Here is a 16,213-nt window from a genome sequence, read left to right on the forward strand (position 1 = left end):
TGTGGAGGGTCACGGCCTCCACCTGGTGTCCTACGCCGATGACACGCAGTTGGTCATCTCCCTATCGCGCGCGCCCGGTCTTGCGGCAGACATCTTCAGGAACTGCATGAATGACCTTGCTGCCTGGATGTCTGCCAACTGTTTAAAGCTGAACGGGAGCAAGACCGAGGTGCTCGTGGTGGGGGGTGTACCGTCGGCGTGGTCGTCGGCGTGGTGGCCACCTTGTTTGGGGGAAGCTCCCGCTCCCTGCCGTGAGGCCAGGAATTTGGGCGTGTGGCTCGACAGGGACCTCACCTTTGGCCCGCATGTCGGTCGGGTGGCGGGGGTATGCTTCAGTGTTCTGAGAGCCCTTAGGAAAGTCTTAGACCTGCTTCCTATCTCTGCTCGTCAGACGCTGGTGCATGCCTTGGTCACCTCCCGACTTGATTACGGGAACCTACTCTATCTGGGGGCCACAGGCAGGGTCATCGGTCGTCTGCAGGTTCTTCAAAACGCGGCAGCGCGGCTGGTCCTCAGACTCCCTAGGAGGGCATCCGCCAAGCCAGCCCTGCGAGCGCTCCATTGGCTCCCTATTGAGAGGAGAGTGAAGTTTAAGGCCCTTGCCACTTGCCACCGTATTTTGAATGGCAAGGCACCTCTCCCGCTTCAGAGCCTAATAGCCTACTATGAGCCTACACGCAGCCTCCGGTCCTCGCAGACCGGGCTGTTAAAAGTACCCAGAATATCTAAAGCTCGCATGGGAGGCAGATCCTTCAGATACCTTGCCCCCAAATGCTGGAATAATCTGCCATTGGAACTTCAGCTTGAATCTTCCGAAACCCAGTTTAGAAAAAAACTTAAAACTTATCTTTTTCAGTAGATAGCGTGGTTGGGAGGAGGGGGGACAGTCACTCCACTTGTCATAGCGCGGGGACACGCCAGTGGCGTAACCAGGCGCTTAATAAATGCCCAATAATAATAATAATAATAATAATATGCTTTGTCTAGTGCACTATGGGAGAGACGCCAACAGCACTCCAGTTTTTTACAGGGACTCCTTTCCATCTTCAAAATGGGGGAAAACCAAGCTGAATGAGTGTGCCTGCCTGAACCAGTGCATTGCTTTAAAGGGGCCAGACGATCAATGGCTAAAGTTACAGTGGAATTATATTGGGCTAGGCCAGCCTATATATTCGCTGTGTCGAGGTTCCAAGAAGTAGTAATTAGATCCAGTATGCTCTCTACATATCATTTACCACCCACCAGGAGACAACCTCATCTTCACTGAACACCTCATGGACATGATCACAACGAACTCGGGTCGACAAAAAACACAAATATTCCTTGGTGATTTCAATCTTCACTGAAATGATCACAATCACTTGTGGTTAACAGTCTCAAAAACTTCTTCAACACCCTAGACCTCACCCAAATCTGCAACAGCCCCACTCACAACAAAGGATCTATCCTGGACCTCCTCATCTCCAAAGGTGATGCCATCCAACTAGACTCAATCCAACCCTGTGACTGGTCTGACCACCACACTATCACATTCTTCATCAATGAATATGTGAGACTTTGTCCAGCCCAATCCACCAAACCCAAGACCTGGAAAAGAGACCTGAAGAAACTCAATACCAACTCCTCACCATCTCCCAACTACAACCTTCTCCTACCCCCCACTGGAAACAACGATGTTCAGGCGCTCACCGATCCTTACCTCAAATCAATGCCCACGATAGTCAACGAAGTTGCACCCCTACAGTTAAAGAGAGTCTCCTCCTAATATCTAAACCATGGTACGACGGTCTGCTTAACGATGACAGACAAGCTATGAGACTAGCTGAATGTAATTGGAGATCTACCCCGTCAGTTTTTCACCTCAATGCACTAAAGAAAAAAAGAAATGCTTACTTCAGGAAAATCAAACGATCGAAAGCAGGCTTCTTTAGCCTTCAACTTGACCAAGCAAAAAACCGACCAAAAAAACTCTTTGAACTAATCAAATCGCAATCCAAGGACGAACCACAACGATTACTGAACACATCCAGCACCCTACCGTCCTGTGAAGAATTCTCTACCTTTTTCAATCTAAAAACAACCAACATCAAGAATGATCTCCTCCTTGATCTAAACCTATAATCTAGCCCCCTCAGCAAAACACCCATTAAACTAAAAAACAATGTGTCCTGGTCATCCTTTGACACCTACACAGCAGATTCCATAGGCAAGATCCTGGGCACCCTGAAGACCTCCAATCACCTCTCGGACCCTCTACCTGCAAACGCTGTAAAGAATCTTATCCCATGGCTTCTACCACTCTGGACCAAAATCATTAACAGCTCTTTCCAACAAGGATGCATCCCAGACTCCCTCAAAGTGGGACAAGTATCGCCCATACTCAAGAAACCCACAGCTGACCCTACTGACCTTAATAACTATTGCCCTATCTCCAACATCCCTACCTTAGCCAAACTGTTGGAAAAATGTGTTCACCTCCAACTGACAAAACACATCGACCACTTTGACCTCCTCAACCGACACCAATCGGAGCTCATTTCCAAATCAACTCCTTGAGGAAGCTGAAACCCTTCCTTCCAGCCAACGACTTCTGAACTGCGGTCCAAGCGCTAGTTATCCCTCGGATTGATTTTGGAAGCAGCACGCTCTGCAGCCTCCCCCTATCCACAACCGCACCACTAAGAGCTCTACCAATGCTGCAGCAAGACTCATCACTGGATCAAAAAAACGTTCACACATCTCCCCCGACTTAAAATCTCTGAACAGGTTACCCTATGAAGCCAGAATACACCTGAAAATCGGGTGCATTACTCATAAGGCCTTACACCACAATTTGCCCAGTTACATTGCTCAGAAATTGACAATCTCAGGAGGTTCAAGAACAACAAGAAGTGCACAAACTCTCCTTCTGAAACCACAAAAATTCCATAAGACAAAAACATACAAACGCTCCTTCTCATGGATGGCTCCCAGGATTTGGAATGCCCTCCATCCAGAAATAAGACTTATCTTATCCACTGCATCCTTCAAAAAGGAAGTCAAATCGATCCTCCTGGCTAAATTCACTTGAACATAAAACTTTGGAAATACTATTTAACTGTTTCTCTTTCTCTTGGTTTACATTGTTTTTGTCTTCTCATATCTATGTAAAGCGCTCTGATATCTGTAAGGATCTTGTTCGCGCTATATAAAACCTTAAAAATAAAAAATAAATAAAATCAGGAATAATTTTATACCACTGTCTGCGCCAGCTCAAAGAAGTTTGGACCTGTGCGTATTATGCCCTGGGGCCTTTTAAGTTTGAACTTAATGAATGAGTGGTCGGTCCATGTAAGAGGGCTGGTGGCTCCGCACAGCATGTTGGAAGACTTGGTGAAAATAAGATCTAACATGGGTGGGGCCTTTGTGGATCTTGTTTAAATCTAACGTAAATAGGTCTCTTCGGAGCGAGAAGACATCCAAATTCAAGGTGTCTTCACTATGAACATTAAAGTCACCTAGCAATAGGTTTTTTGGAGAAATGACATGTGAAGAAATTAACTCCAGTAATTGAAGTGAAACATCCCTAAGGGGGCTAGTAGGCCGGTAAACCAGGGCGCCTTTCCAGCTATATTGCGAGTGCTGGTCAATTCAAAAAAATTAGAACTTCCATACTGTCATTACTAAATTGCTCCAATATTGTTATTTTAATGGAATCCTTAAAAACTATTGCTATACTCCCCCACGCCTATTAAGCCTTAATTTAGGATATCCCTCCGGTAGTGCTATTGCTATGGTGGGGGTGGAACTTGGTTTTAGCCAAGTTTTAATCAGGAAACCAATATCAGGGAGTTTAGAGGATAAAAGGTCCCTAATTTCGACTGCATGTTTGGGCAATGATCTCACATTACCAAGCACGCAGTTCCAATTTTGATTCTCCAAAGGAAACTGAAAGAATCTGTAGCTGCTTGGTAACTAGGCATGCTTTTGATATTGTCAGGTATAACATTATTAGAAAGCGGCTGTGTTGATTGCAAACTCTGATATCTGCAGACATTGCATGCAAAAGGCGCCTCTAGTATCGTGGGAGTACAGGGAGTGGCTTTTGGCAGTTAAAGGCATTTGTTAGAATCACTTTGTCTAATCTCCCGAAGCTTCTGATTTGTGTGGGCAAAAATAACCTTAGGGTGAGTACCTGACTCTGGCCTGTAATAAGCAGGGGTTCTGGCTCCTGGCGATGGCCTGGCGAAGACTGATGCAGACGGGCGTGCCTTAGGCGCGCCAGCGCAGCGCGTCGTGCCTGTTATGCCAGTTAAATAGGAGAAGTCAACTGCTAGAATTCTGACCTCCGTACTGTTCCTCAGGAAGTGTAAAAGTGCCACTCCCCCCCCCCCATGCGGTCTCCCACCACTCAATCGGGTAAACCAGTAGTGGATCGAGGAGTGATGCAGAAGGCAGCACAGAGTACGAGCGTAGTTTATCAAGGTAAAAACACAAGTACAAATCATTTACAAACAGAGATTTAAAATGCTTAAACTCTAAGTATGCCTGTTAAAATGTATCGTTCCTGGGAGAAAACAGTAAGGCTTAGCGATATACAGATTCAAAGACCTGCCTTAAGCGCGTCCGCTACATGTCGTGCCTGGCATGCCAGTTAAATAGGGTAGGTAAGCTGCTAGAATGCTGACCTCCGTACCATTCCCTCGGAAGTACAAAAGTGCCACTCCCCCTTCATGTGGTCTCCTTCCACTCAATCGGGTAAACCCAGGGTGGACCGAGGAGAGATGCGGAAGGCGGCACAGAGTACGAGCGTAGTTCAAAAACACAAGTACAAAACGTTTTTTTTAAAAAACAGATTTAAAATGCTTAAACTCTAAGTATGCCCGTTAGAATATATCATTGCTGGGAGAAACCAATAAGGGTAAGTGATATTCAGATTCAAAGACCTTCTTTAAGCGCGTTTTCAAACAGAGATCGAATACCTGCTTTAGTACTCCAGCCCCTAACATGGAATATTAACAAGACAAGCAGGAATACAGTCTGATCCCTGAGCTCTACTGTTAAATATTCTCAATTTCTTCCTGGGTGAACCCTAGTCTGAGAACAGCAAAGCAATCTTGGATCAGGTTAGTAACAGTTGTTGCATATAGCTTATTGAAGTAGGAGTGCCAAGTGTCTTCATCAATTGGGATAGGAGTTTTTTTCTGTCCTTACCTACACTTTTTGCTACCAGAATTTACTCATATTACATTGAGTAACTGCAGAGTCAAGATAATACAATACTTTGCCACCAAATTGATTTTTATTAATCGCCTATCAAACTTAGTAAACTTACCTGTTTTTCATTAATCACCTTTCAAACTTAGTAAACTTACTGGATCTGTGCATTGTAGGTTTACCTAGTGACTTCAAGGGTGCCCTATGCAGATTTTCTCTGGCTGAAGAAATCTCTCGCCAGGTACTCAGTAGAGCTTCAAAGCAGGGGGTGTCTGTTTTCAGCCAGTTTGTTAATTTGTCACTCTGAACATGCTTCCAAACATAAAACCTGTCTGAACGCCAATGTTTTTCAAAGGGCGATACTCTTGAGTCTGTTACCTTCATAACTTTAAAGTCAAAGGTAACAGAGCTGAGAATGGCCGCTCCCAGGGTTAAGACAGATTTCAAAGTGTTTGAAAGAAATTGAATCATAAAATATTGAACAGAAATTTTAGATCTGGGGGTCTCTCAATGATATTCATCATTGTCCAAATAGGGACCCTTACTTCTAAGTCAGATGCTCCGTCCATCACCACCCCTTTTTTTACCGCTTTTGGCCGCCATAAGTGTGGCAGGGTATGCTCAGACGTGAGTCCCTTGCTCACTTTGTCACTGGATTCAAGCAAGCTGGGCTGAAGACGGCTGAAATGCCAGAAACTGGTCCTCGGAAGCTTGTTTCCGGTCCAGGGAAGACATGGCTTGGCAGTTCGGGCTAGACTGTTCCCATGAGGCACAGGGTCAGACTGATTTGCATATAGCCATGTCTGAATTGGGGTGGCAGAGTGGGCTAAAGAACGGTGATGGATTAAACCCAGATCCTTTGACTGGGTGTGAGTGTTTGATTGATTCAGATGCTCCGTCCATCACCACCCCCTTATTTACCGCTTTTGGCCGCCATAAGTGTGGCTGGGTATGCTCAGACGTGAGTCCGTTGCTCAGTTTGCCACTGGAGTCAAGCAAGCCGGGCTGAAGATGGCTGGAATGCCAGAAACTGGTCCTCGGAAGCTTGTTTCCGGTCAAGGGAAGACATGGCTTGGCAGTTCGGGCTGTACTGTTCCCATGAGGCACAGGGTCAGACTGATTTGCATATAGCCATGTCTGAACTGGGGTGGCAGAGTGGGCTAAAGAACGGTGATGGATTAAACCCAGATCCTGTCACTGGGTGTGAGTGTTTGATTGATTCAGATGCTCCGTCCATCAACACCCCCTTTTTTTACAGCTTTTGGCCACCATAAGTGTTGCAGGGTATGCTCAGACGTGAGTCCCTTGCTCACTTTGCCACTGGATTCAAGCAAGCCGGGCTGAAGACGTCTGGAATACCAGAAACCGGTCCTCGGAAGCTTGTTTCCGGTCCAGGGAAGACATGGCTTGGCAGTTCAGGCTGGACTGTGGAGACTCACAGCCTAAAGGCCCGGCGGCGCAGGGTACGCCTGAAATCCCCGGGATTCACCTGCCTTGTCAAAAACAGAGACACGGACTCTTCGTCTGGCGTAGAAGATGGTATTTATTAGCTGCAGCTAGTACAGTGGTCTTAGAAGTCGTCGGTACAACAAGGTTCAAAAGAGACTGCCACTTAACTCTGTGGCGCACAGGTTTATATACGATACAATACAATGCAAAAATGCAATCACACAAGAACATGAGCTATAGGCAAACGTTATAGACAATGTTTTAAGACCAAAGCAACTCAAGTTCCCGGCTCTGTTTGTCACTCGACCCCTTAAGTAAATTACAAATGAATCCACACAATTCGATTTACAAGTAGAGAAAACACAGCTGCGTGTTTTAGAAGGACCTTCATGAAACCGGAGAATGCATGAGACATGTAGCGAAGGACAGCAGACAAGATAACTTAAAGGAAACAATGGTGTGAACCAACATGTAGTCTGGACGGGGATTAATCAGCTCAGACAGGAATTAGTGTACTCGGCCAGACCCTGACACTCGTTAGTAAACATAAGCAAAGAAGCCACCTGACACGCAAAGGAAGAAACGAAAAAAACATCACGTTCGCCGAGCTGCCTGAGTGAGGGCAACATAAAATGGCGGCGATCATAAAATGGAGGCTTAGCACGAACAAATTCGTAATTTACAGAACCTCAGACCCTCCTTTTGCCATTACTCAGGCAAAAACAAACCAACTCATGCTAATCTGAGTCGGAATCAACACTGATGTTCATAAAATACTCAAACTGTTGCTGTACCATCATTCTAATATTCTCTGTCTTCTGAGTAGCAGGTTGTGGAACACATAAAGTAGCCAACAGACCACAAACTGCAGGACCACATTGGACGCATAGGCAACAGGAGAATATGATGGCCAAAATTGCTCCAAGGAACGTTAAGATCTTCCACCCCCAAGCTGACAATATTCCCCAAAACCATCCCATAAAAGACCAATCTTCTTCATCCTGATGAATCGACTCGGGGACCGTGTGCAATTTGGAAATGGCTTGGTATACTGCCGGGGCGTCATCTGGAATATAAATGCAGCAACTAGATCCGATCAATCTGCAGACACCTCCTCGGTCTGCTAAGATCACATCTAACGCAATTCGATTTTGCAACGTCATAAGACGGTCAGCCTGAAGCTCTGCTGTAATGTTACCTATCGCACCTGCAGTAACATTAATAGTGGTCTCAACCACTCGAACCAGTTGCCTGATGTGTCTGCTGTTGACCATCGGGCCCCAAAAGGAAAGGAATCCTTTAAGGAAATCTCCTCCCTCTTGTTCTGCCGTGTCTTTGGCATCAAATACACCTCTGCTATGTCTAACTCTGTGGTGGTCTGACGGAGCCGTATATGTAGGGGGAAGGAGAAAAGCTATGTAACAAGTTCCAGAAAAGTTGGAAGGGAGCCAAGTATAAGCTCGGTCATTACAGACAAAATATGTTCCTTGAGACGGGACCAACGGAGGGAAATCAGGGGCGAAAAAAATGTACATGTATAAACATTTCTGCTTGATGTCAGCTTTCTTGCTGTTGACTTGGAGACTAAAGTTACCTTGATGGGGTACAGTCCATACTGGAGAAGACTCACCCTTCTTAGTTTTGTCACCAAGGATAGAGACATAGTGGGTAACATTCCATCCGTCATAAGCTCTCTTCTCATGTAATGGAATCTTATTCTTCTCTATAATCTTAGCCATTACCACTATACCTTTAATGAAGGAGCTGTGACTGAAATCTAGTCCATTCCCAGAAGTTCTTACAGGGCTTCTAAGTCCGTTGTGGTATGCGGCTGAAAACATTGTCAAATAGGCCCAAGCTGAACCTTCGTATGAGAAAGGAAGAACCAGATATGGCATTCCCTTTTGTGTATTGTGTGGCATGAGTCTGCACACCCAACAATCAGTCATATTAATAGCCAACTGATGTTGGTGCAACAACTGAATAAACGTATTATTCATATATTCGGCTCTCCTTATCTGTTCTTAAGGGGGTAGAATATGCATTTTGTGTGAAAAGACAGAAAGACGAGAAGGCAAAGAAGTTGTAGAATTAGCAACATTTCTTGATTGCAAAACATGTATGATCCAACCTGTGCAAGCTAATAAAATACACAAAAACATAAAAACACACAAAGTTACGCCAAATCGACTATGCAATAATTTACAATACTTTGATCTCATTTCCTGCTTCCTATTTTCCCTACCTACGATTGTTGTACCATCCATCTTTATCTAAAAAAAATGTCGCTCATGGCAATCTTCCTTAATCACTCAGCTACTCACTTCTGTATATCCTGAGGCACTGGCCACTTACTAAAAGAACAAAAATCAGGTTACAGTCTGAGTCTCCTACCGTGACCCTGCAACGAAGACAAATGGCACATCTAATACTAATATCACACCAAAAAGGAAGCAAAAAGGACCCAAAAAGGAATGTCTTTAAGTAATAAAAAGAAGTGTTCAAAAAATGTTCAGTTCTCTTGTTAGCTCTCGGTCTTAAGTTGTAACATGTTTTGCTCGGCACAGTCTGATCCTTGAATAAAGTTTCTGGATTGGTAGTGTCTATTCGACGATGCCCAGGCACAGCGGCTTTGAGAGTATCATCATCTGCTTTTTCAGACTGAGTCCCATAAATTTGAGCATCACTGAAAGGAACAAAACAAGGAACCGCTGTAGTGTCCGATTCCCTTACACCACTGTGAATCCACTGGTCGAAGGGTAATGGCAGTGGCACCTTTTTACAGTGCACTCCATGCACCCAGTTACGCTTGCCAACCACTTTCACAGCCGTGCGGGTAACGAGCAAAACTTGCGTAGGCGCAGACCAGCGAGGCTCCAAATTCTTAGTCCGTTGAAAATTCTTTATACAGACCCAGTCACCGGGCAAAATGGTGTGACCTGGGTCTGTGGAAGCCTCCGGCAAAGCACTTTGTACCTGTGGTGAATAACACTTAATTAAGGAGTCAAGTCATGCAAATAGTCAATTAACGGAGGATATGGTATGTCTGAGTATCTTTTGGGGCGGGGGACGCCCCAAACATTAGCTGGGCGTCCAAATACCACTTCATATGGGCTAAGTCTCATACGAGAGTGCACAGTAGTTCTGGTTGACAAAAGAGCTAGGGGCAAGGCATCAGGCCAAGCAAGACCCGTACTGGCTTGAATCTAGGCCAGCTTAAGCTTGAGTGTACCATTGTAACACTCAACCAAACCCGCTGACTGTGGATGGTTAGCCGCATGGAATTTCTGTCTAATACCATGACCAGAACATACTTTCTGCATAATCTGGCCCACAAATTCACTTCCATTGTCACTCCAGACAATGCGCGGCAAGCCAAATCTGGGAAAGAACTCCTTAATCAATACTTTAGCAGTCGACAGAGCAGTATTATCTTTCAAGGGGTAGGCCTCTATCCAGCGGGAAAAGGCACATACCACCACCAGAACATACTTGAGGTTGTTGCAGCGATCCATATGAATGTAATCAATCTGCAACACTTCAAAAGGGTATGACTGGGGGGGCAAAATGACCTGCCGGAGTTGGGGTACCCTTTCCTGGGTTATGCATTAGACAAACAATACAATGCTTAACCACATTTTCTGCACATTTCGGGATTCCTTCATTCTGCCATACCGGGGCCAAGAGCTTACATATGCCTTTTGCACTATAAGCTGGAACATGAGCCATAGTCACGACCGGTAACACATAAGCGTCCGGTAACAACCATTGCTGATGTTCCGACAACTCCGTCCAACAACCCATCAAATCTAACATTTCCGTACTTTCTTTCCATGTACTCAATTCCTTCTCAGTAGCCTCTCCCTGAATCGTTTTCACACTCTCAACCGTGTTCTCACACATTCCAATTTCCCTAACCCAGTTTGCTGGACCTGCCACATACATTCGACTAGTGGTGTTTCTAGCTGTAGTTTTCGCTACCTCGTCTGCAAACTTATTTCCACGACCCACATCATCTGTAACTTTCTTATGTGCTCTGCACTTTATGATCGCTATTTGTGTAGGTAAGGTAAGTGACTCAAGAAGATCAGTCACTAACTGACCACGCTTTTGGCCGCCATAAGTGTGGCAGGGTATGCTCAGACGTGGGTCCCTTGCTCACTTGCCACTGGATTCCAGCAAGCCGGGCTGAAGACGGCTGGAATGCCAGAAACAGGTCCTCGGAAGCTTGTTTCCTGTCCTGGGAAGACATGGCTTGGCAGTTCGGGCTGCACTGTTCCCATGAGGCACAGGGTCAGACCGATTTGCATATAGCCATGTCTGAACTGGGGTGGCAGAGTGGGCTAAAGAATGGTGATGGATTAAACCCAGATCCTTTGACTGGGTGTGAGTGTTTGATTGATTCATATGCTCCGTCCATCACCACCCTTTTTCTTAACTGCAAGCCCAACAGCAGCATTTGACTTACAAGCCCTGGGCACACATGGTGCACTGTACTAGGGGCTGACAGATAAATCAAATAACCCAATCATGGAATAACCAACTAGTACATTAATTTAACATAGGGAGCACTTGCACTGTGCCCAAAGCATAAATCCAGCAAAAACATATCAAAACAGAGGAGGCAATCCGTCAAAAATGGAATGGAGACTCACACCAAAGATGCCAGGACTAACAAGAAACATAATCACATTGTGAGATATTTTGCCAGGAGAAGTTATTACAATTCAAATGATCAAATCTACCATTAATTAGGGCCAACTTTAACTCCAAAGACCACAATAACATGTGCATGGATCAAACAGGGGACTTAGTAAACGGGAGGGATAGCAGAGTGAGACCCCAAATGGCATCTAGGTTAAAAAATGCTGCTTTCCTGTAAGCTTTAGATGTGAGACTTGAATTAAAATCTCCTGCAACAATTAATACTGATTGTGGGAAGAGATCTAATAATTTTAGAAGAACTACTTGTTGAGTATATAGGCGACGCGCTGAAACTTGGTTCTTCTGCCGTGAGGGAAACGGCCTCTATACTCATCCTGCCACTCTGTCCAGACCTCACCTGCTTTCCCTGGGGGCCATCTGCTTCGCTGTGCTGCACCGCACCGCCGTGAGGGAAACGGCCAGGCGGGTGCAGCCTACATCATCCAGCAGGCATTGCGGGGACGCCCAGTGAGGACGTCATCTGAGGGCGCCGGAGGTCCTTTTAGGCAGTGAGGCCCTCCCGCACCGCGGGACCGCCCGGGCCAAGGGCGGGCCCGTCATCACCAGGCAGAGACAGGGCAGGGCCACTCCTCTGACGATCAGGACCCCACGTGGAAAACTGAAGCTGGGGAAATTTACTGCATCTGTGAGTGACTATAGAGTTTTGGAATCTTAAATTTGACGTACCCCAGTATTAAGAGATTATTATTTTTAATTGCACTTTTGCATTTCATTCCTATTTTTAATGAACAATTCTTCTGGACTGACCACCCCGGATCCATGCTAACTTTTAACACTGTGTGCCCTGGAACAATTGTATGTTATATTTTCACTGTTTAGCACGCACCACTTTATTTAAGGTCAAACGCAACTTGTATTCTATTTCTAGAGGGACACTGAAAGCTTTCAGCTTTAGCTTAGTGAGGACTCTCCCATTGCAACTCAGCAGTTCAACAAAAAGCAGAAGTTATAAACACAATGGGGAAAAGGAAACAGGCCGTAAGCTATACTCCAAAAGCACCAAGTAAACACAGGAAAGTTAATAAGACCCTATTGAATTACCTAACAGGGGCTGTTGGTGAACTAGAAAGACAGATTAACACGGTAGAAGAAACACTAAATAATGACGCAATAGGCCCGTCACTATCGCAGCAAAAGTCCACAGATATTGCAGAGATATGTGAAGAAAGTGGCACAAGCGCGTGTGAGAAAAACCCACCCAAATGGATGTGCACGGATAATTTTGGATGACATCTCTGAAGGGGGACCAAATAGTGATCAACCTTCATTAGATAGTCAGCAAAATCCCTCTAAATTGATGGCATTTTGTAAAACTCCATTAGATATTGTCAAAATCCGTCCGACCCCGGATACTATTTCAAAAGCAACTAAAATTCAACCAAGAAAGATTACGGGGAACCAGCAGGGAGTTAAAGGCAATACACAGAAGGAAGCGGTTACCACACGCACTTCAAGGGGGAAGAAAACTGGCCCCGATTCTTCGAATGTTATGATCAACCTGAAATCTGAGCTTAATGACCTTAAGGCGCTCATGACACAGTCCATTAATACTCTAGCGAGCAGGCTGGATAAAATTGAGTTGGGTATAGATAAAATTTTAGCCGACCGCAACAAATCTATAAAAGATTGTGGTGCTCCGCATCAGGCGCCGCTGAACAATCAGACGTATCAAGAAAAACCGGCTCTGAACACTATCCCAGCACCTTAAACCTGATCACATACTTCAGAAGAACAGGGTGGGAGTCAGGCGTCCGGTCAAAACACCCCAGCGATATTAGGAACAGCAACCTTTAAAGAAGTTAATGGAATCCTACCCAATGAACGGGGTGGGGAGGCATTGCACTAAGGGACGGTTGGCAGTGGGGGGTAGATCATCGACTGTATTTAATAACGATACCAGATTAAAACACAACACACAAACTCTCCCACCAGCAGCCACCACATACACAATCATATTAACAAACGGCCCCCGGCTACCTGCATCAACAACGGAATCCGGGCAAGCCCTTAGAAATAAAGCTATCCATTGGTTCGGAAATAGGTCAGGCCTAACTAGCGCCCTTTTTAGGGAATTTAAGATGGCAAGAAAAATAGGTTGGGTGGGTGAAAATAGAAAGCTATATGAATGCCATTGCATTGTTCTTTCGCTGGGGTCACCATGTTGGTGAGGGAAACTTTAACAAGAATTCATAACTTGAACTCACCAAATGTGGGTATTCAAGTTTACCCATTGGGCTTTTTCTTTAAACCAGTAATTACAAATTTGGGCATATCCAGACACAGATGGGGCGGCCCACGTTATAACCTACCTGTGTCAAATAGCTTTGAACTTCTAACCACTCTGGATGATTGACAACCAAAAAGAGTGCACTTATGTGGGAGCAGTAATATTGCTCCTACCGAAATGAATGATCGACCTCCCCCAAATGTTCTGACCCCCAACAAATCCATAGATGTAGGCGTGAGCATCTTAAATGCTCACAAAGTCGTAGAGGAGGCTTCTGGTAAAACTAACATACAACAACTGGGGTCATGTAAAATTTTGTACTGGAACGTCGCAGGATTAAAAAGCAAATTGACTGACATGGCCTGGCAGACTGTACCTGTAAATTTGACATCTTATGTCTGCAACAGACCTGGGTCACGGACTGCATACACATTAATGGGTATAAAACATATTACACCCAGCTGTAAAATCACTCAGCGGGAGGCTGAAAGGGGGGCTATGCGTTTATACCTCAAATCTGCTGGGGGCACATATCACTATGATGGTTAGCTCAGAAACCTATTATCAAATTGTCCAGATACATATGGGAGGTTCTGTACTCTAGCTGTGATCAACTTTTACAATAACGCGGAAAGTGCGCAGCTGGGTGACATACTTGAGAAATTAAGTGAGGACAGTGCCAGCCTAAACTTAAATGCTCAGTCAGAGAGAATTCCTATCTGGGGTGGGGATTTTAACTTAAGCCTGTGCCCGCTAGCTGAAATAGAGAAATGCGGCCTTACCTTAGATAAAGACGATCCACCAATCCACTTCCAACACACAGTACAAAGGGAAACTATTTAATGAGATCATGTTTAAACATGATCTGGGATTTACCAACTGTTTGTGTGTACCAATAGTGGAGTTTGGACCCACCTTTTTTGGAAGAGGGGCTAAATCAACTATCGACTTTATTATTATGCCAAATTGCCATGCAACCCTTATAAAAGCATATGAAATCCATCAAAATGTCAAGAGCGATCGATCACCTGGCACTAAGCGTGAGTATAGCTACCCCAAACCTAGCTCCTGGCAAACTACACAATAAAATCATGGGGGTTAAGAATATCGAGTTGGCCAGAAAAAACGGATATACTATCCGCTGGGCGAGTCGGGATACAACGGAGTTAAATAAAGCCATCATTAGTAAAGCATTAGACCAAATTCTCATTTACCTAAGCGACCACCCCACCCATGACAAAGTTCTAAACTCCTTTAATAGTATCACTGAGGTGGTTAAAACTGTATTAACTTCAGACAGTAAAAGTCGGCGTAACCCTAGGAAAGGCTGGTTTAACAAAGAGTGCGCTAAAAGTTACCCAGAACTAAGGAAAGCCATGCATAGGGTGGCAAGGGATAATCAGGAGATTAGGACCTGCAGGAAGACCTACAACGTAGCAAGGAAAAACAGGATGACTGAGTTAAAAGAAAAGGCATGGAAGAACCTTACTGAAGCAGCTAAGCGTAAAGATATTCACAAATTTCTGGATGGCAGTATACGCCCCATTTCTTAACAGCAATACAGTTGCACCTTCAATTGAGGTGGCTATTAAGGAAAGAGTAGGGGTTGACTTTTTTAGTAGCATTTACTCTATACAGAGGGTAAATGGAGTTACAACCCAAACCCATGATACTGATGGTGAAGACCAGCTTTTTTGCCCATAGAGTTTAATATTTCACTTCAAGATGTTAAGCCTGCAGTTAATAAAAGTAAGAGTGGTAAGGCCGCTGGCCCAGACGGGATACCTATTGATCTATCTAAATCCAATTTAGAGGTCTGAGGCCCAAGCTTAACTAGAGTCCTACAAGCTTGCTGCGCTAAAGGTTTTATAAACACCTGGTCTGAATCAATCATTGTTCCTATTTTTAAAAAAGGTGACTGTGAAAACCCTGCGTGCTACTGTCCAATATCATTGTTGGATTCCTTAATGAAGGTAGCAGGCAGGATAGTTCTAGGCAGATTACAGACAGGGATTAACTATGAGGGCATTTTAAGTGATGTACAGTACGGTATTAAAGCCGGGGTAGGAACAGATTTTAAACCTTAATTTAATAGGTAAATATACGCAGGCCAAAAAAGGGAAAATCTATTTGGCCTTCGTAGATGTCACAGCTGCTTTCGATTTGTGTTGAACATAATAAACTGTGGGGGGTTCTTAATGAACTAAAGGTTGATCCCATTTTCATTCAGTTTTTAAAGCAGCTATATTCCGGAGCTACAGCAAAAGTCTGTTATGGAATAGAGGGCGAGTGTACAGCCCCATTCAAGGTAGAACGGGGCGTGAGGCAGGGGTTTGTCTTGGTACCTCTCCTGTTCTCATTATATACTAATGCCCTAGAGCAGGAGTTGCTGTCACTCACAAGGGACCCCTCGATTGTTAATACGCGAACAATATCATACTTATTGTATGCTGACGACATGGTAATAATGGCCCGTACACAGATCGGCTTGCAGAGGGCGCTTACCTTCTATACCTGTTTTATGGATACTCTGGGCTTAAAATTGAATGCTAGGAAAAGCTTTGTAATGTCATGTGGGAGGGGAAAAATAACAAACAAAAGTTATTGGGCAGGAGG

This window comes from Lissotriton vulgaris, chromosome 7 (assembly GCF_964263255.1).
Source record: "Lissotriton vulgaris chromosome 7, aLisVul1.2, whole genome shotgun sequence".
In the NCBI taxonomy this organism is placed as follows: Eukaryota; Metazoa; Chordata; class Amphibia; order Caudata; family Salamandridae; genus Lissotriton; species Lissotriton vulgaris.